The sequence below is a fragment of the Heterodontus francisci genome, unplaced genomic scaffold, assembly GCF_036365525.1.
Source record: "Heterodontus francisci isolate sHetFra1 unplaced genomic scaffold, sHetFra1.hap1 HAP1_SCAFFOLD_92, whole genome shotgun sequence".
NCBI lineage: Eukaryota > Metazoa > Chordata > Chondrichthyes > Heterodontiformes > Heterodontidae > Heterodontus > Heterodontus francisci.
The window spans coordinates 5,266,040-5,287,103 of NW_027141473.1; the positions used below are offsets into that span (position 1 = coordinate 5,266,040).

A 21,064-nucleotide genomic window follows, 5' to 3' on the forward strand; every position below is an offset into this window, starting at 1 on the left:
CGCAGGATAGGCTGGTAGTTGGAACCTGGGTTCATTTTATCCATTAATGGTCACATTTCTTCTCATTGGTTTATTTTACCATCCTGTAATTCACGGTTCACACAAGTCAAAATCTATTGGTTATTTGGAAGGAAACATTGGTTTCTGCAGAACCTTCTGTCAAAGAATTAATTTCCACAACAGCCAGAGTTTCAGAAGCTGCTGTAAGGAGCTCTTAGTGTCTGAGAACAGCGTTCGGTTAATGTTTTGTTCACATCGCTGTACCCGGCGCCAGAACGATGCTGCCGTCCTTCCTGACCCTGTCTCTACTGCAGCTTTTGACCTGTAAGTTAAAGATTATTGAATGCATTATGTTATTTACTGATACACTGATTATTATTACATGATGTATATTATTAATCTAATTATCATCTTTAATACAGAACCCATTCAGGAGGTGTGGAAAGTAAATAATGCCTTATACATTTTAATTTGCTTGTGTAGAGTTTAATGAAACATCGGCACTTGTTTATTGCCTTCTACCAGCCGCTCGTCCAGAGCAGACTGGCGTTGAAAATCTCATTGGTCGATTTAAGCAGGGTCTGTTAGAATCAGAGACACTTCGCTGTTAGAATAGAATATGTCAGTGTCTGAGATCAATTTACGTAAAACGGATCTATTTTGTTTGCAGTTGTCATTCATTGGGATGGTATGACATGGATACTGTTTTATCTAATTTGTAGTAGTTTCATTTAATACAAATTTTGGATTGAATGTTTCAATTCTAAGTTCTTTCAACTACAAATAGGAATAAACCTTCATTTATATAAAAATGCCTTGCGCTTATGTAGCGCATTTTACGACGTCAGGACGTCCCAAAGGGCTTTGCTGTCAATTCGGTACTGTTTTGTCGTGTTGTCCATCGTGTAATATAGGAAACGTGGCAGCCAATTTACACACAGCAAGTGCCGACTAACAGCAATGTGATAATGACCAGAATACTTTCTTTGTGTGTGTGATGTTGGTTGAGGGATCAACATTCGCCAGAGCACTAGGGATAATTCCCCTGCCCTTCCTCCAAATAGTGCACCTGAAAGGGCCGACAGAGCCTCGGTTTAACTTCTCCTCCGATGGAAAGCACTTGGGCAGTGCAGCACACCCTCAGTACTGCATTAGAGTGGCAACCCAGATTTTGTGCTCAAGTCTCTGGAATTAGACTTGAAAACACCATCTCCTTACTCAGAGGCCAGAGTGCTGGCAATTGAGGTACTGCTGACAGTAATATTGTTTTGGTTACATGAAACGAGTTTGGAATATTTTACATCGAATTAACGGGTATTTTGAATTCCCAGTTGAATTTGTATCGAACACAAAGACTGCGGGAGTTTGTTTTATATTTCCCCCTGTGTTTCTTATACTGACACAGCCAGCTGGAATTAAAATTCTAATCTGATTATTTAAAGTGCGTCTGATAGAGGAAGAGCGCCGTCTTTGTTTGAATAGAGTGTATCAGAGTCTGGGTGTAACTTATCTCACTGAGTGTCGAACACCAGTGAAAACTACCTCAACTGTCCACATGAACTGCCACACACATTCCTGTCACAGATTTTTGTCAATACAAGTGCTGTCTGCTGTCCTAGTGATACAGTTCATGAAACTAAATGTTTTAAAGTAATTTGTTCATTGTTGAAGTGTTATATTCATGCTATAATAACCACTCAACTGGAGATGGAACCAATATTTTTCAATTCGTTTTCATTGTTAGTATAATTTTCAAGAGCACTCTGCAAAAAAATGATGTTACTGAAAGTTCCTAAATCGTTGGGGAATTTGCTCTGTATTATTGATCAGTTAGTGATGATCTTCAAGATCAATATCTTTTATATTAAATTAATTCTTCTATTTCCTCATTTTTGTACAGTGCCTAAAGATAGTTTAATTTTCCCAATCACATATTTTTACACAGTGCCATGTAGTGTGTAATGAGTTAGCGATATTGTTCTTTATTATTGTTCCAACGGCTCGATGTTTGTTGTGTTATTCCATTGATGATTTCATTCTGTTTCTCACTATTTCCCGTGTGTGTTTGGTTACATTTATTAATCTCTGTCTATAAAAATACTTTATTCTTTTACTGACAGGACAACCTAGTCCCAGTGTTATCAGATACTTTCTGTATTTAACGAATTATATTTCCATGAATATGAAATAATTGGAGAGTAAAATCCTGTTTTGTGGATTATTTAAAGAAAATTTTATTCAAGCCACAGAAAATATAAACAATGAAGCACGTATGAATCCCTGTATCCTTTTCCCCAATCGTTAGTTGCTCAGAATCATTTTTAAAAGCAGGCATGCTTTATGACAAAAAACAATGTTATTCTTTGCTATCATATGAAGAGAATATTGAAATAGTTTATCACATTTGTAGAATTCACATTGAATACGGAGCTTGGGCTGATGGTTTGATTTTACTTTCCATCAGTCTTAAATAGGGAACAATTATTCATTCTTTTGCTATCAGAAAACATTGTTTTTATAATAGCTTGCATCTGATTAACACGTTGTCTAAATCCCCAGGTGGGACATGTGTAAAACTTTGATTTAAATCCAAAATTGAAAACAAATACCGTGGCAATTTGTTTTATTTGGTCCTCTGATGCTCTTGTACCGACACAACTGACTGGTGTTGAAATTCTAAGCAGATGATTTAAACACAGCAATCTAGCAGTAGAACGTGATCACTGAGAGAGTAGAAGGTCTCACGGTTTGGGGTGTGGGGTCGATGGTAATGCAGGGATTATAGAACAGCAGTCAAAGCTAAATCTACTGCCGAATGAACCCACACGGGCATTTCTGTCCCAGGTATTTCACAGTAGAAGTGTTGTCTGACCCTGTGCGACATACTGAATGGAACTGAAATAATTTAAATAGTTTGTTCCACGTTAGAGTGTTGTACATGATCTTATCATATTGTATAATATTAACTGGAGGCAGTTAATGGCAGTTAACTAATTAGCATTAGTTATTACTGTAATTGTGAAGTGCCTCTCCAAAAGATAATGTTACTGAACATTCCAAAATCTCCAGAGGATTTTCCATTTATTATTGTTTTCTTAATGATGACCTTGAAACTGTAGATCTTTGCATTGTAAATTCTCAACTTATTTCACATATTCATATGTACAGTGTCAAGTAATAATAAATGTGACAAAGTATCCTTCCACATGCTTCTTTTATGTAAAACACCGCGAATTGTTTAATGAGATATCATGAATAGTCTCCTTCCACCTGCTCGATATTTTTGCAGAGTTTTTCAGTGGATGATTCGATTCAGTTTCTCATTGTTTCCAGTGCGGGTTTGGTTACATTTGTCAATGTCTATCGACAACAAATGCTGGTTCACGACAGGAAAACTCTCCCTAAATGTTATTGCATACCTCCATGATGAATTGTCTTTTGTTTTTGCAAAATGGATTGTATTCTAAAATCCTGAATTTGAAGGTCATTTAAGAATATTTTCTGCAAGCCAAAGAACAAAGAGAAAGTATGAAATCTATCTGACTCCCTGAATCATTTTTTTTTTAACAATTGGCCCCAGATCAAAATCAATTTATACGAAATGTGCATATTTATTTTAATTTGTCACTTATTGAGATTGTATAAAGTGAATATTGAAACAGTTTCCTTAATTTATAAATTTGTCATTAAATACGTTTTGTCCTGTTTGATTTTAAGTTCATCAAATTCAAATAGGCAACTGTTATCCACTTTTGTCGCTGACAGCAAAAGCGGATGTAATATTTGTCATCTGATTAACATTTAATTGTATTTCCAGAGGAGAATTGAGTTAAATTCAGTTTTAGTACCAAAATTGAACATAAATGCCGCAAGAGTTGGTTTTATATTGTTTTCTATGGCTGTCGTACAGACGCTGAAGACTGGAGTTAAAATTCTAATGAGGCGTTTAAAACCGAGACTCCTGGAAGTAGAAATTGCTCAGGGTTACAATCGAGTGTATGGGAGTCAGAACTGCAGTATACTGAGATCTGCATCTAGCCAACTCATCCCACATTGAGATATCTGTCCCCAGAATTTCTCAGTGAAGTGCCGTGTGATGCAGAGAATTAGATTAAATAGTTCTTACAGCATTTGGAACGTTCAGAAAGGACAATGAATATTGTATAATATATTAACAGGAGGTGCAATCAATATTGCTACATTTGTACTGATTATTATTAGAGTTATCAATTACACCCTCCAGAAATGAAGCTACTGTTTTCAGGGGATTTGACGTATGAACAGTTTTATTTAGTCACCGAAAATCTTCAAATCAAAGCCTTTTCACATTAAATCATGCTTTCTATTTCATACATTTAGGTGCACGGTGTTGTGTAATAATTAGTGTTTCTCAGACTCTTTCTATATGATTCATACATTTGATGTAATATTTAATATCCAGACGCGTTTCTGAATCTCTTTCCACATGTCCCATACTTTTTTATATGGTGCGATGCAGTGTTTAATGAAAGATCTGGAGTTGTTTCCCAGTCTCTGGGGAAAGGTGGGAAAGTAGATCTGGGGCAGTAGATCAGCCATAATTTAACTGAATGCCGGAGTAGGCTGCGTAGGCAGTATGGCCTAATCCTACTCCTATTAAATTCTTCAATGTCCTTCCACATGTCCCATACTCTGATCACCTGTGGAAGAAACCCTGAATTCGTTTGCATATTTCAATTCACTAGACAGGGCCCAGAACAAATTGTCTCGGTACTGTAAAATTTTGATGCGTGTTTGTTTATTTCTAACCGTGGTAACGTTTCTTCAGACACTAGCTGATGTGTTATGGATAGTGATTGCTAAAACTTACTGATAATGCTATTGACGCACAGAGTCCGGATTGTTTGATATGAGTTTCTTCTGTCCAGTGCTTTGCTTGTCAGTGTAAGCGATAATAACTGTAATTCTATCAATTAATTTGCTTCTGAAATCTACAAGAGCTCACCTAATTGTGGAAGTAGTTCAAATTGGAACTAAAATAGTTTGATTAAATATAATTATTTTGATTCTTGACCTACCTAATAATCTGCCGTGACAAGCATGTACTTATAAACTCTTTGTACTGACTGTATTTTGTAATCCCTAAACCACTCCATCCCTGGTTTTGTAACACATTCAAGAGTTTAATTTCTGGCCTTTGTATATCCCACGTTTATCCCGTTTCAGTTCACCTCCTTTGAGTTGATTGTTATTTATAATTAATATTTCCATGTTACTGTTTGTAGTAATACGGTACAATAGCAAGTTGACATCAGTATAAAATGTTAAAATAACTTAACAGTTTTGCACCAAACCCATTAGTCTAAACATCAGGAAGGTAATGGTGCGACCGCCGAAATCTGAGGTGTGGGAAGCGGGAGTTACCACTTGTCGGTGAGAGCAGGGGAAACGGGTGAGCGGGACTGTCCGAGCCAGGATAACAGCAGCAGAGTTTTAGATCAGTTGAAGTTTACCTCGGGATGGAGGCCGACCAGAAGAGCATGGGAATAATGGGTATATTCCCTGTATGTGGAGGTGATTTGGATAACGGTACACAAAGAAATGCATTCAAACTTTTTCAAGAAAAATAATGAGAGCGGTTAGAAATTGTGAGGAAGGATATGAGAGCCAAATGGAGGAGTCAGCAGATATGAGTAGTGCAGATAAATGGAAAAATAGCAATGATTGAGAAAGGGGAACGACTGAACATTTATCTGAGATGGTAAGAAATAAACTGGTCGAATAGACAAATATGGGAATCTCGGTTACAGATTGTTTAGATTCATTTTCGGGATATGAACTCGCTGGCTAGCCAGAATTTACTGAATAACCCGACTTAGCCAGATGGGATGGCGGGGTGTTTTCTTGGACCACTATCGTCATGTTGGCGATATTGTTCTGCACCCATGTGTTGTCTATCCCTAGTTTCCCTAAGAAGGTGCTCGTGGGTTTTCTCCTTGAACCACTGGATTATCTGGGAAAAAAAGTCCAGTGTGACATGGGTGGTAACAGGCTGAAATGATAAATGCATGAAGAGTAGGGGAAATGACTGAATGGATTGAAGAAGATTCGCGGACTCTACAGAAACACTGAGATTGGAACCGTTTATCAGTAAATACTGAAAGATTATTCCCCCTCGTCTGTCATTGGGTCACTGGAAAAGGGGATGTATGGGAACTGACTATTATCACGGAAAGTTGGTAGGAATGCTAAGGCTCCTACTGGGAGGAAGTCACACACTATTTACATTATCGAATTAGGAGCATAAAGAGACCAATGAGATAATAGTTGGGAAAATGTAACACATTCAAGATTACTCAGAAGGCACAGCTGAGGACAGGAATTGGTGTCCCGTTGGCAATAATATATCACCAGAGTATACAAAGAGACAACAATACATGGGAGATATATTTTCACCAGGGAGTTGGGGAGCAGGTCAACACACTGTCTGCAGTATATAACGTTGTGAATAGAAAAACACCCGGAGAGCTGTGAGACACATTGTGATCAGGGAGATTGGGAGCAGGTCAACACACCATCTTTCGTATATAATGTTGAGAACAGAAAAATAGCAGGAGATCTGTGAGACACATTGTGATCAGGGAGATTGGGTACAGGTCAATACACCGTCTATAGTATATAATGTTGTTAATAGAAAAACACCTGGAGATCTGTGAGACAAATTGTGATCAGGTGGATTGGGAGCAAGTCAACACACCCTCCATAGTATGTAATGTTGAGAATTAAAAAAACACCTAGAGATCTGTGAGACACATTGCGATCAGCGAGATGGGGAGCAGCTCAATACACCCTCTATCGTATATAATGTTGCTAATAGAAAAACACCTGGAGATCTGTGAGACAAATTGTCATCAGGGGGATTGGGACAGTCAAACGACAGACTGCATTTTTAAAAAGCAGAAACACTTAACCAGTAAACGGGAGGACCATTGATCGAACATCATTAACGGGTAAAAGAATAGGGCACGTCGGCGAGGCAGGTGACAAGAGAATCGGAACAGCAGCAACTTAGTAAGACACAGTCAGCACGGAGTTAGGAGACTGACAGATATTTCATCTTGTTTTGTTTTGTTTGAGGAAGCTATATATTTTATTGAACAGCAGAAAGGCCCAATTACACCTTTATAGAAACTTTGAAAGTTACAGGTGGAAGGCTGTGCAATAAATTAAAAGGCATCGAAATTTACCGCAGGATCAGAAAATCTTTAATTGAACTTAAATGTTCCCATTCCTTCTCGAACTTTCGATCAGAATGCTGAATTCACTGACAGTGCCATCACCAGTGGGTTGAAAAGCAGATCCATCACCACTCTCTTCTCAGGGCACCTACACAGGTCATCAATGGTCAGAGCACCATCAGCACAAATGTACAGGGCGATGGGGAAAGGGAGTGGGACTAATTGGACTGCACTTACAAAGAGACAGCATAGGCACCATGGGCCGAATGGCATCCCTCTGTGCTGTTTCAATGTAAAATTCTATAAGGGAGAGGATCATCACCACCGCCTTCTCAGGCACCTTCACACTGGTAATACATAAGGCCCACCCACCGCCACAAGGGGAGAGTGTATCCGGGTGTCAGTGTTTGTATATGTGAAAACAATTCTGGATACATTTAGGCCCATTACCAATATTAATTTGATGCAGAATCTGTATTTTCTGTTTTAATGAATGAAATCACGTTAGGGTTATAATTTCTTCCGCAAAGTGTTGGGAATAATGACCCTGCAGTTAGTTGTATTTGTGTCTTTTCTTTCAGACAGTTTCACTCATTTCTTTTCCCAGTGAACTCTAATTGTTAACTTCTCATTTCAGGCAGACCTGGGAACAGTAAGACTGACCCGTCAGGTAATCGCCCTTTTTTTTCACACTATCTGCTATCTCTCTGCTCCAACCCATCCCATTAAATATTAAGCTTGGGCGACAATCTCAGCACCTTTTTGATCACGTTGCCCTGTTGCTAGTCAGAAAGGGAGTGTGTCGCTCATTGTGATAGTAAAGATCTTTAATTCTAGCTGACAGATGGCTGCTGCCTTCATGTGGAGAGACAGTAACTGAGGGTCTCTGCAGAGCAGAGTGAGAATAATCAGCTCCACTCACACTGTTACCTAGCTGAGAGGGACTGCTGTCTTCATGCGGTGGGACAATAATTGAGGGTCTCTGAAGAGCAGAGAGTGAAGAATCACCTCCACTGACATTGTTCCCGGTCCAAAGGTCCACCTCACCAATCTGTGCTGACATCCTGATCACATCATCATCCAGCCTTATCTTTATTGGCTGTGTTGGGTGAGGGGGTAATTTCCCCTGCTCTTTCGTGGTGCTGGGATCTCACTGTGTTCGCCCAATCAGTACTTAGCACGTAAATATGAGATCATTACAGCCACGCCCATCTCCCCACTTCTGCCGGTTAAATCGACTCTGAGCCTGTCGCCACCCCGTTCCCATTGGAGCCGTTGTGTTGGTGGGAATATCCGGCTGTCTTCTGGTTCCCTGCTCGTTTGCACCGTTTATTAATATTTCAGTTTCCTTTTTCTTTTATGTGTAATATTGACTTCGGGTTTTATTAGGGTTCTGAGTGCAGACTGATGTTCCTATCAATTCATGCCAGGTGAATGGGGAGGGTTCGTGCGCTGGGAACCTGTGGGTTTAACACACTCGAACCGCTTGCTGATATTTTTGATATTTTACAGAGACGGTGAAGCTGAGACTGGTGAATGGTGGCAGTCGGTGCGCTGGGAACCTGTGGGTTTAACACACCATAACCGCTTGATGATATTTCTGATATTTTACAGAGATGGTGAAGCTGAGACTGGCGAATGGGGGCAGTCGGTGCGCTGGGAGAGTGGAGATAGACTAAAGGGGACAGTGGGGGACTGTGTATGGCTCGTACTGGGACCTGCTTGACGCCACTGTTGTGTGTCGGGAGCTGGGCTGCGGGACCGCGGTCTCTGCACCGCGTCGGGCTCACTTTGGGGAAGGGTCCGGACTCATTGTGACGTTCAATGTAAAGTGCAGCGGGACCGAGGCCGCTCTGCGGCAATGTGAGTCAGCTCAATGGAGTCACTATTCCTAATCACACTCCGATGATGCCGGTGCCATCTGCTCAGGTAAAAATCTTTCTCAGTCTCTCATCTCCCACCGCGGCTGATAGAATCTGGGAAGTAGCAAAAGTAAAACAATCCGGGACGGTCAGTACCCGAAATGTCAGATGTTAATAATTCCAGTAGTCTCCGGTAAGAATTAATGTTAATGTTCGGATCACTGTTTAAAATTATATAATTAGCACCATATTTATTAAACATTCTCCACCGGCAGCAGCAAATACCTGATACTCAGCACATTTACAAGACAGACAGTGCAGTTCCAATTGCAATTTTCCCTAAAGCCGCAGAGAATGTTCTGAACCGATGGAAATGTCACAATCTTAATCCACCTCTCCCTTCATCAACCCAGCAGCCGCTGCCCGGCATGCACTGTCAGCCCGGCTGTTCGCCTGCAATGATCGCTTGGCCTCAGATCTGATGTATTACACAGATTGTGAAGCTGAGACTGGGGAGCAGGGGAGGGAGAGAGGTAGGTTTCTCAGCCTCGGGGAGCTGAAGTAATGGGTCCGCAATGATTGTGGGTATCACAAGAGGAAACTGCGCGTTAATATCCCACCGCTGCCTGCGCATTGCCTTTTAAATTTTAGGAAATATTGAGAAAGTAAAATGCACAGAATATTAAACAAAGGAGCTAAGATAGTTCCGGAAGTAGCTGCAACGATTAAACTCAACACCGTTGAACTATTGGAAGAAAAGAGGCGAGTTTGCCTGAAAACATGACCAGTAATGAGGATAGCAATAGACTTCAAGAGGATAAAGCGAGGCTGGTGAAATGGGCGGACAGGTTGCAGATGAAATTTCATGCAGAGAAGTGTGAACTGATGCATTCTGGTTGGAACACGGAGGAGAGGCAATATCACAGAATCACTGAACTGTTACAGTGCAGAAGGGGACTATTCGGCCCATCATGACTGCATAGGCTCGCTGAAAGAGAAATTCACTCAGTTCAATTCCCCTGCCTTGCCTCCATAACTCTGCACATTCTTGCTTTTCATATAACTGTCTAGTTCCATTTTGAATGCTTCAATGGAACCAGCTTGCACCACGTTCTCAGACAAACATTCCAGATCTTAAACACTCGCTGCATGAAAAACATTTTCCGCATGTCACTTTAGCTTTTTTTTACCAAATGCATTAAATTGGTTTCCTCTCCTTCTCGATCCTTTCACTAGTGGAAACAGTTTCTCTCTACCTACTCTGGCCAGAATCCTCATTATTTTGAATACCTCTGACTAATCACCTCTCAGCCTTCTCCTCTCCAAGGAAAACAATCCAAACTTCTCCAATTTATCTTCATAACTGAAATTCCTCATCCCTGGAACCATTCTCATGAAACGTCTCTGTATTCTCTCCAATGCCCTCACATCGTTCCTCAAGTGCGGCGCCCAGATTTGGATGCAATACTCCAGCTGAGGACGAACAGGTGCCTTATACAGGTTCAACATAACTACCTTGCTCTTGCACTCTATGCACATATTAATAAAGCCCAGGGCCGTGCATGCTTTATTTAACGATCTCTCAACCTAGCCTGCCACCGTCAATGACTTATGCACTATTAAACCAAGGTCCCTCTGCTCCTGTAACCCCTTTGGAATTGAACCCTTCATTTTATATTTCATCTTCATGTCAGTCCGACCAAAATGAATCACTTCACATTTCTCTGCATTGAACTTCATCCGCCAACTGCCTGCCGATTCCACCAAATTGTCAATGTCCTTTTGAAGATCTGTACTAACCTCCACACAGTTCGCAGTGCTTCCAAGTTTTGTATCATCTGCAAACTTTTAAATTGTGCCCTGGACACCAAGGTTCATTTATATATAGAAATAGACTGGGACCTGAAGATTGAAGGATACATGGCATTTAGGAAGGGCAGGAAGCTAGGAATAGGTGGAGGGGTAGCTCTGTTAATTAATGATGGTATTAGCGCAACGGTGAGGGATGACCTAAGTTCAGGAGACCAGGATATACAAGCTGTTCAGGTAGAGATGAAAAATCATGAAGGCAAGAATTTTCTTGTCAGAAGTGGTGTACAGACCACCTGACATTCACCACACGGTGGGGCGGGTTAAAAATGAAAGAATGAATGGCAGCCTGTCAGAAAGGTACAGTGATAATTAGGGGCGGATTTTCACCTACATATGGACTGGAAAAGTCAGATGGGCAGAGATAGCCTAGATGAGGACTGCATAGAATATTTTCGGGATAATTTCTTGGAACAATACCTTGTGGAGCCAACCAGAGAGTAGGATATACTGGACCTGGTACTGTGCAATGAGGCAGGAATAATTAATGACCTCACAGTTAAGGCGCCCCTAAGTAGCAGCGATCATGATACGATTGAATTTTACATTCAGTTTGAGGGAGAGTAGAGTGGGTCCAAGACTATTATTTTAAACTTAAATAAGGGCAATTATGAGGACATGAATGCAGAGCTAGCTAAAGTGAATTGGCAAATCAGGTTATGGGATAGGTCAATAGAGTTTCAGTGGCAGACATTTAAGGGAATATTTCAGAATACACAATTTCTCATATTTCAACGAGAAAGAAACATTCCAAGAGTGGGTCCCACCATCCGTGGTTAAGTAAAACAGCCAAAGGTCGTATCAAACTTAAAGAAAAAGCCTGTAATTGCGCAAAGATGGGAGGCAGGTCAAAAGATTGGACAGAATATTTTTTAAAAAACAAAGGATGACTAAAACATTGATAAGGCAGGTAACATTAGAGGACGAGAGAAGGCGAGATAGATATATAAGGACAGATATTAAGAGTTTGTACATATACATTTAAAAAAAAAAGAAAAGAGGTAGTAAACTGAGCGTTGAACTTATAAAATGTGAGTCAGGGGAGTTAGTAATGGAAAATAAGGAGATGACAGATGAATTGAACAGATATTTGGCATCGGTCTTCACTATTGAGTATAAAAGTAACATCCCAGTTTTAGCTGTAAGTCGGGAAATGGAAGGGACGGAGGAACTCAATAAAATTGCAAACACCAGGGAAAAGATACTGAGCAAATTATAGGAGCTGCAGGCTGACAAGTCCTCGGGACCTGATGGACTTCATCCTAGGTGTTAAAAGAAGTAGCAAGTGAGGTAGTTGATGCGTTAATTTTAATTTATCAACATTCCCTAGATTCGGGGAAGGTTCATTTTGATTGGAAAATAGCGATTGCAACTCCTTCAATCTGAAAGGGAGGGAAACAGCAAGCAGGAAACTAAAGGTCAATTAGTTTAACACCTGCCTTAGGGAAAATGTTACAAGCTATTATTAAAAATGTTATAGCAGGGCATTTAGAAACATTCAAGGTAATCAGGTATAGTCAACATGGCTTTGTGAAAGGGAAATCATGTTTCACCAATTGATTGGAGTACTTTGAGGGAATTACATGTACTGTGGATGAAGGGCAACTGGTAGATGCATTGTACTTAGATTTCCAGAAGGCATTTGATAAGTTACCACATCAAAGGCTATTGCAGAAAATAAAAGCTCATGGTGGAGGGGGTAACATATTAACATGGATGGAAAATGGGTTAGCTCACAGGAAACAGAGAGTAGGCATAAATGGGTCATTTTTCTGGTTGACAAGATGTAATGAGTGGTGTGCCATAGGGATCTGTGCTGGGGCCTCAACGTTTCACAATTTATAGAAATGACTTCGATGCAGGGACCGACGGTATGCTTGCTAAATTTGCTAATGACACAAAGATAGGTAAGAATGTTACTTGTGAAGAGGACATAAGGAGTCTGTAAACAGATATAATTAGGTTAATTGGGTGGGCAAAGACCTGGCAAATGGAGTATAGTGTGTGAAAGTGTGAAATTGCCCACTTTGGCAGCAAGAATAGAAGGGAAGCATATTATCTAAATACTGAGAGATTGCAGAGCTCTGAGGTACAGAGGGATATGGGTGTCCGAGTGCATGAAACGCGAAACGTTCGTATGCAGGTACGGCACTTAATTAAGAAAGCTAGGAGAATGTTATAATTTATCGCGAATGGAATTGAATACAAATGTAGGGAGGTTATGCTTCAGCGACACAGGGTATTTGTGAAACCACATCTGGAATATTGTGTACAGTACTAGTCTCCTTATTTAAGGAATGATGTACATGCGTTGGAAGCAGTACAGAGAAGGTTTACTCGTCTAATATCTGGAATGGGTGACCTGTTGTACGAGGAAAGATTTGACAGGCTAGGCTTGCATCCTTTGGAATTTAGGAGAGTAAGAGGCGGCATGATGGAAACATATAAAATCCTGAGGGGACTTGACAGGGTTGTTGTGGAAAAGATGTTTCCCCTTGTGTGAGAATCTCGAACTGGGGGTCACTGTTTAAAAATAAGGGGTCGCCCATTTAAGACAGAGATGAGGAGAATTTCTTTGTTTCAGTGGGTCGTGACTCTTTGGAATTCTCTTCCTCAAAAGGCAGTGGAAGCAGAGTCTTTGATTTTTTTAAGGCAGAGGTAAGTAGATTCTTGATAACCAAGGGGCTGGAAGGTTATCTGGCGTAGGTGGAAATGTGGAGTAATCAGTTCAACCATGAACTTATTGAATGGTGGATCAGGCTCGAGGGGTTGAGTGGCCTACTCCTGCTCCTAATTTGTATGTTCACGCATATCTTCATATATAACAGGGTATATCTGATACATCCTCTTTATTAATTTTAAACCCCTATAGTATCAGAATTACCTACTTTTTCACTATTGCCTGTGGTATATCTTCTTTCTTGGCAAAGAAAGACGCCACGAATTCAGTTAATACCTCAACTATGCCCGCTACCTCCATATGTAAATCTACTTTCTGATCCCTAATCGGCCCCACTCCTCCTTTTACCACCCTTTTACTATTTCTCTGTCTGGAGAAAACTTTGGGATTTCTTTTAATGCTAGCTGCCGGTCTCTTTTCAAGGGTACAATTATAAAGTGACTGCAGCCAAGAGTGACCTGGGAGTATTTCTAATCAAATCGTTGAAGGCAGCATGGCAGGTTGAGAAAGTGGTTAATAGGGCAATGGAATGTTAGCCTTTTTAAATAGAGGCATCGAGTACAAAAGTAAGGAAGTTATTGTGAACATTTGTGAAACACTGGGTTCACCTCAACTGGCGTATTGTGTACAATTCTGGGCACGACATTTCAGAAGAATGTGAATGCTTTAGAATGGGTGTAGAAAGGATTTACAAGGAAGGTTCAAGAGATGAAAGACTTCAGTTACATTGATAGGTTGGAGAAGCTGTGGTTGCTCTCCTTAGAACAGAGAATGCTACGAGTAAATTTGATAGCAGTGTTCAAAATCATGAGGGGTCAAGACAGAGTAGATAGAGAAGAAGAGTTCCTCTTGGCAGAAAGGTCAATAACCAGAAGACACTGTTATAAGGTGGATGGCAAAAGAACCAAACGTGACATGAGGAACAAGTTATTTATACAGCGAGTGGTTAGGATCTGGAATGTGCTGCCTGCGAGTCTGATGGAGACAGATTCAATTGTGGCTTTCAGTATGGAATTGGACAAGCACCTGAAGAGAAAATCTTTGCATGGCTATGGGGAAAGGACAGAAGCATAGGGCTAGCTGAGGTGCTCTTACTGAGAACCAGCATGGACACAACGGGCTGAATGGCCTCCTTCTGTGTTGTGAACATTCTATGATTATATGCTGACTGCTGTATCTTGCTGGTCATAAACTGTCTGTCCAGTTTTTAAACCTCAAACTGTGAATGTGGTTTCAAGATAATTAATTTCATATGAAGGGCTTTGAAGGGTGATCATGACAGACAGTAGAAAACTGGGTGCAAAACAATCAACAAAGTGTGGTTAAAGGTAGTTATTCAGACTGACAAAAGGTGAGAAGTATTATGTGATAATTCATGTCAATGTGTTAGCGCTGTGCAAATGTGTTCTATTGTTTGGTCCATTCCGAAGATTACGGCACACAACATTAAGAAGCGGCTGAGCAGACGTTAAGGGCCCGATAATACTGCAACTGTAGTGCTGAAGATCTGTGCTCTGAAACTAGCGACAACTCTAGCCAAGCTGATCCAGTACAGTTACAGCAGTTACAGCACTAGGATTCAACTGATATGGTGTAAAGTTGCTCAGTTACACACTGCCTGGAAAAGCAGGGAAACACTGACTAGTTAGCACCCAATCAACCTTCTCCCAATCAACACCAAATATTTCCTTGTGCTGGGTGTGACTCCCCTTTCAACGTATCACTCATGAACAAACCTCAATCATTTTTTGTATTTCCAAGAACTTTGTTAACATGTATTGATATTTTATTGATTTTTGTGTCTGTACCCCTAAGTCCCATTGCTCCTCGATGCAATTTAGATTATCATTGTCTCAGGAATATGGCTTCTCACTCTTCCTACCCAAATGTGTAAGTGTACATTTATCTGCATTAAAATTCACTTACAATTTCGTTAACGTAAAGTATTTTTCTCACAATCTGCCTTTGTATTAACTATTGCTCCAAGTAGATGTCATTAGTGAATATTACAATTGTGCATCCCTTTTCTGAGTCGAAATCATTTATGTTAAATATGAACAACAGTACTCCTAGCACCAGTTCTTGTCACACAATACTTCTTGCCCAGTTCTAACTGCTGATACAGTGCATGTTTCTCAGTTACAGTGACGGCGACTGGGGAAGTTATAAATAAATAAAGTAACATTTTAAACATGATAGTTCTGTCACATTATAAGCAGTAGTGATACAGGAAATCCAGCATCATCCGTTTTGAACAGAATCTGAGAACGAATGTTGCCAGATCTGTGATTAATCAGATGCGAATTGAAATGTAAATATTTGTATTATTGTGATTATTAAAGTATTATGCTAATTATGATATAATATGCTTATTAAGATCACAGATATCCTAGACTAACATCCGGAGACTCTCCATGCTCAGGCAGACTGGAGATCCAGTGTGGTGAAAACTGGGGAACAGTCTGTGACCTTGACTGGGATTTGAAAGACGCCAATGTGGTCTGTAGTCAGCTTCAGTGTGGAGTCGTCGTGTCTGTGCCAAGATATGCCCATTTTGGAGAGGGCACTGGGCTCGTACGCACTGATATCTTTGAATGCACTGGAAACGAGTCCAGTTTATTGGACTGCCGCCTTTTTCAAGGAACTCAACAGGAGTGCAGCCATAGGAACGATGCCAGTTTGATCTGTTCCGGTGAGTACAGACTTACCTAAAAGCAGACAACGTCCTGCTTAATATTTGCAAAACTGAGGAAAGTGGCATTCCCATGTTGCAGTCTGAAAGGTTCATATCTAAACTAGTCATTGTAGTTTACTATTACTTTAAAGGTCTGGTGTAACGTGATACAAAATACCCGCAATTAATGGTTAACAAGATGGTTCTAAATCTTAACATTTATTCTGCAAGAAGCAGAATTTTCCCAAGTTTGTTTACCACTGCACCGAATGTATATTTAGAATTGAATATTGGCTGCAACAGTTGGGAGTTGACTGAATGAATATGCACTGGCCTATTTCGATACATTAATTTGAACACCACGAATGATCCGACATTACAATAGCCTTCTGACCCTCCCTGACCACGTTATTATTCTTATCATACAACATTGAAACAGGTCCTTCGGCCCACCGAGTCTCTGCCGACCAACAACCACCCATTTATACTAATCCTACATTACCTACCATTCTCCGAGCAACTACCCACATTGGGGGTAATTTACAATGGTCAACTTACTTTCGAACTGCAAGTCTTACGCGGTGGGATGAAACCAGAGCACGCGGCAGAATCCCACGCATTCACAGGGAGAACGTGCAAACTCAGCACAGACATCACCCAGAACTGAACCAAGGTCACTGGAGCTGTGATGCTAACCACTGTTCCACTGTGCCCACGTTAACACTTACTGAACGGCAGGGTATAAAAGAACGGCTGTACTCTAGCACTGCTCAGTGCAATCAGGCCAGAAGTGAAAGATTACAACGTTATTTTATCGAATGTGTGCATTTTACTCGCTAAATACCACCGGATCGGACACATATCCACATTATCAGTACAGAGCTTTCAGTTGCACCAGCCTGTTCGATCATTCAGTTAGATCATACCTGATATGTTCTTCAAAGTCTCTTTACCTGGCTTTGAACCAGATTCCTTGATACACCGAGCTAACAAAAATCTAACAATATTAGTCTTGAAAATTTAGATTAGATGTACTTTGGAAGTTGTTAGGGAATGTTCCAGATTTACACTGTTTTTGCAGAAAAATGTGTTTCCTAATTGTTCGCTGAGGCCCAACTGTCTTCAGGTGCTTTGTCAGTAACCTTACCACCATCAAAATGACAGAATTTGGGCTTTTTGCTGATGATTGCATGGTCTTTAGTTCCATTCACAATTCCTCGGATTAAGAAACAGTTCATGCCCACTTACATCAAGATCACGACATTATTTAGACTTGGGCTGAAAGGTAGAAAGTAACACACTCACCACCTCCGTGTCAGGTAATGATTATTTCCAACAAGAGAGACAATATCATCTCCCCTCGCTATTATAATCAGTGAATTCACTACCAGCATCAAGTCCTACTGGGTGTTGTCATTGACAAGAAACTGAACTGGACCATTCACAATAATGTTGTGTGACGGGAGCAGGTCAGATGATCGGCATTCTGTGGCAAGTAGCTCACCTGTAGAATTCCCAAAGACTTTCCAGCAGCTGGAAGACATGGGTTGGGAATGTGAAAGGATATGACTCTTCCAAATTTCAGGGAACCCAGCCTCAGTTTGTGTAATCCTTCTTCATAATGAGGGGAGGCAGTGGCGTGGTGCTCGTGTCACTGGACTAGCGATACAGAGTCCCAGGCAAATTCTGGGGACGCTGGTTCAATTCCCACCATCGCAGCATGTTGAATTTAAATTCAGTTAATAAATCTGGAATTGAATACTCGTCTCAGTAATGGTGACCATGAAACCATTGTCGATTGTCATTTAAAAAAAAATCTTGTTTAATCATATCCTTAGGGGATGAAATCTGCCATTGTTACCTGGTCTGGCCGACATGTGACTAGAGACCCACAGCAATGTTGTTGACTGTTAACTGTCCTCTTACATAGTCTAACAAGTCACCCAGTTGTGAAAGGCAACGAGGCATGAACAATGAATGCTGGCATTGCCTGAGACACCCACATCTTATGAATGAATAAAAAAACAGAAACATTTGAAGCCAAGGTATCATTCTCGTATCTCTTATGCTGTACAGTCTCCCTGGTCAATATATCCTTCCCAATGCACATTGCCCATAGCTGAACATTGCACCAGATGGGGCCTGACCAGTTTTTTCTTTTTAGCTGCAGCATCATTTCTAGCCCCTTGTATTCCATTCCTGTAGATATAAATCCCAGCAATCCATTGACTGTTTTGATTTTCGTTCCTGTACTTGCCTATCACCCTGAAGTCTCTTTTCCCTGTGCTGCATCCGGCTTTTCACCATTTAGAAAGTACTGTAATCTTATTAAGTCCAAGTTGGACACCTCACACTCACCAATATTGAAATAGTTTTGCACAGTCACTGAATCTGTTTTTTGGAAAGTTATGCTTAAAATATACATGATTACAATATGGCTGATGGTTTCTTTCAATTGCAATATTTAGTATGTCAATTATATGTGGCTTTCTATCCAGTCATCGAAATCATTAATAAATATGGTGAATAGTTGAGGTTCCTGTGGGACGGCGCCATCACATCCTGCCAGTTAGATGATCTGTCCATTATCCCTGCTGTCTGTCTCCTCCCACTAAACAAACGTCCGAAGCAGGTCAATAATTTTCCCTAAATTCTATGAGCTTCAACTTTAGCCAACAATCAGTTACAAGGGATTTTGCTGAGTGCTTTCTGGAATTTCATCTGAATAACATCCATTGAGGATCCCCTGTCCTCTACTTTAGTTACCTCCACAAAATATTTGATCAGGTTCATCAAGCATGATCTACCTTTTACAAATCCATGCTGGCTCTCTCTGATTAGCTGCAACTTTTCAAGGTGATCAGCCTCTCCATCTCCCAGAATATTCTCTAGTAATTTCCTGACAACTGCTGTTAGGCTGACCAATCTGTAATTCCCTCGGTTCCCTCGCTAAATTTTCTTTAAATAGCAGTGTGACAATTGAAATTTTCTATCTACTGTCCCAGCAGTTTGCTCTCTATCATTAACAAAGTGATGGAAGGTGTTGTTTACAGCGCTATCAAGCAGTACTTACCAATGAACTACTCACTGATGCTCAGTTTGGGTTTGTTTGGACCACTCAGCTTCAGACCTCATCACACCCTTTGTACAAACATGTATGATAAAGCTGCATTCCAGATGACAGTGACATCCCTCAATGTCAGGTCAGCATTTGTCCGACTGCGGCAACAAAGAACCTTAATAAAAGTTGTGTCCATGTAAATACTGATGCAAAGTAATTATGTATAATTCCTGCTATTTCCTTATTTTCATTTATAATATCACAACTGTCATTGTAATGAGACCACATTGCTTTTAATGACAATATATTTATGAAGTTATTGTAAACGTTTTGCAGCTCTTGCGAACTGTTTTGTCATCCTTTGCTATTCTTTGTATCTCTGCCATTCACGAAGATCTGTACATTTTTCGTTTTGCATTTTTGCATGTTTTTTGTCTCTTTTATACTTATGATGTTATTGTGGCGTGTACGCCAGTCCATAATAGATGAGGTTGAGTTTGGAATTGGACCATTCAATGCGGTGGTCATTGAGTTGAGCTTCTTTGATGGCAGGCTTGTGCCGTTCACTGCGTCAAGGAAGCTATGGAGATCGATAAACACAAGACCTTCCCCCTCACAGTGGCCTGTTCCTCAGTGAATATCAGGGTTTCCCTCCTCGAGAAACGCACAAGCACCTGCTGTGCAGCCAACATACCACGACCAGAACAGTAGCATGGATTGACTTGCCACGATGCACAATAACTGACGAATCAGCAGCAAGAATAATGGCATATACTGACCTCTCATGGAATATAATTAACTGACCAATAACAGCCTGAACAAGAACATAAAATAACCTATCAGTAGTAAGATCCTGCCCACATTCCCGTTCTGCACTACATATAAATAGAGAGCTTCCACCAATTACAATTATTTCTCCAAACAATGGGCAGAGTACATGGCCCAAAACGTCGTTGTCTGTCAGTATTTCTAACTGCTTTTTCAAGAAAGCAACTGCTGTTTTCAGCGCAAAGGCACGTGATGGAAAACCGGAAAATGGTCTGACTCAAATGTTGCATATTTTAGTTTTCTATTTTCCTGTAGCACCTAGATATTCTACATTTACAACTGTGCTCTACCCCCTCACCCCGACCCCCACCAACCTCCCCTCACCCATTTACTACTTTAAGGTTCCTGTAACAACCCTATGTATCCTTTATTCTGGGACCTTGATCCCAACCCGATTGAGGTGCTGCTCAATCCAACAGAATGGTTCTTTAATATCCCAGTGCAGGTGCCAGCGTCCCATGGAATGTAACACCTCTTTCCAACATCATAAACTTCAAGCACGTGCTCATCTCCCTAATCGTTTATTTTTCCTATGCCAATGTGCAAGCGGCTTGGATAATAATCCAGAGATTATAATCCTTGAGATCTTCTTTTCTATTTCAGCTCCTGGTACTCTCCGAAAAGAACCTCTTGCCTACTCTTCGCTATGTTGTTTCTCCCTACATGGTCCACAACGACTGGATATTTCCCCTCCATTCTTGCAATCTGATTTGAGATAACCCTCATTTCGCACAAGTTGGGAAAATACTGTGTGGGACTCTTAATGCCCTAATTATTGAATCACTTAAAAGTATCACATTATGCTCCACTCCTCCTCCTTTTGAACAGCTTCCTATTCGAAGGTATCCCGGTCAACATTCTGGCTGTCCTTCT

The 21,064-nt window shown here is 40.7% G+C and overlaps 1 long non-coding RNA gene across 1 annotated transcript; it reads left to right on the forward strand.

Annotated features, from left to right (window-relative positions):
- Nucleotides 1–287: 287 nt before the first annotated feature.
- LOC137363799 (uncharacterized) lies at nt 288–16,083 on the forward strand. The gene is made up of 4 exons (XR_010972823.1): nt 288–324; nt 7,855–7,887; nt 8,832–9,146; nt 16,006–16,083. It is a non-coding gene; the product is annotated as an uncharacterized lncRNA (long non-coding RNA).
- The last annotated feature ends 4,981 nt before the right edge of the window (nt 16,084–21,064 follow it).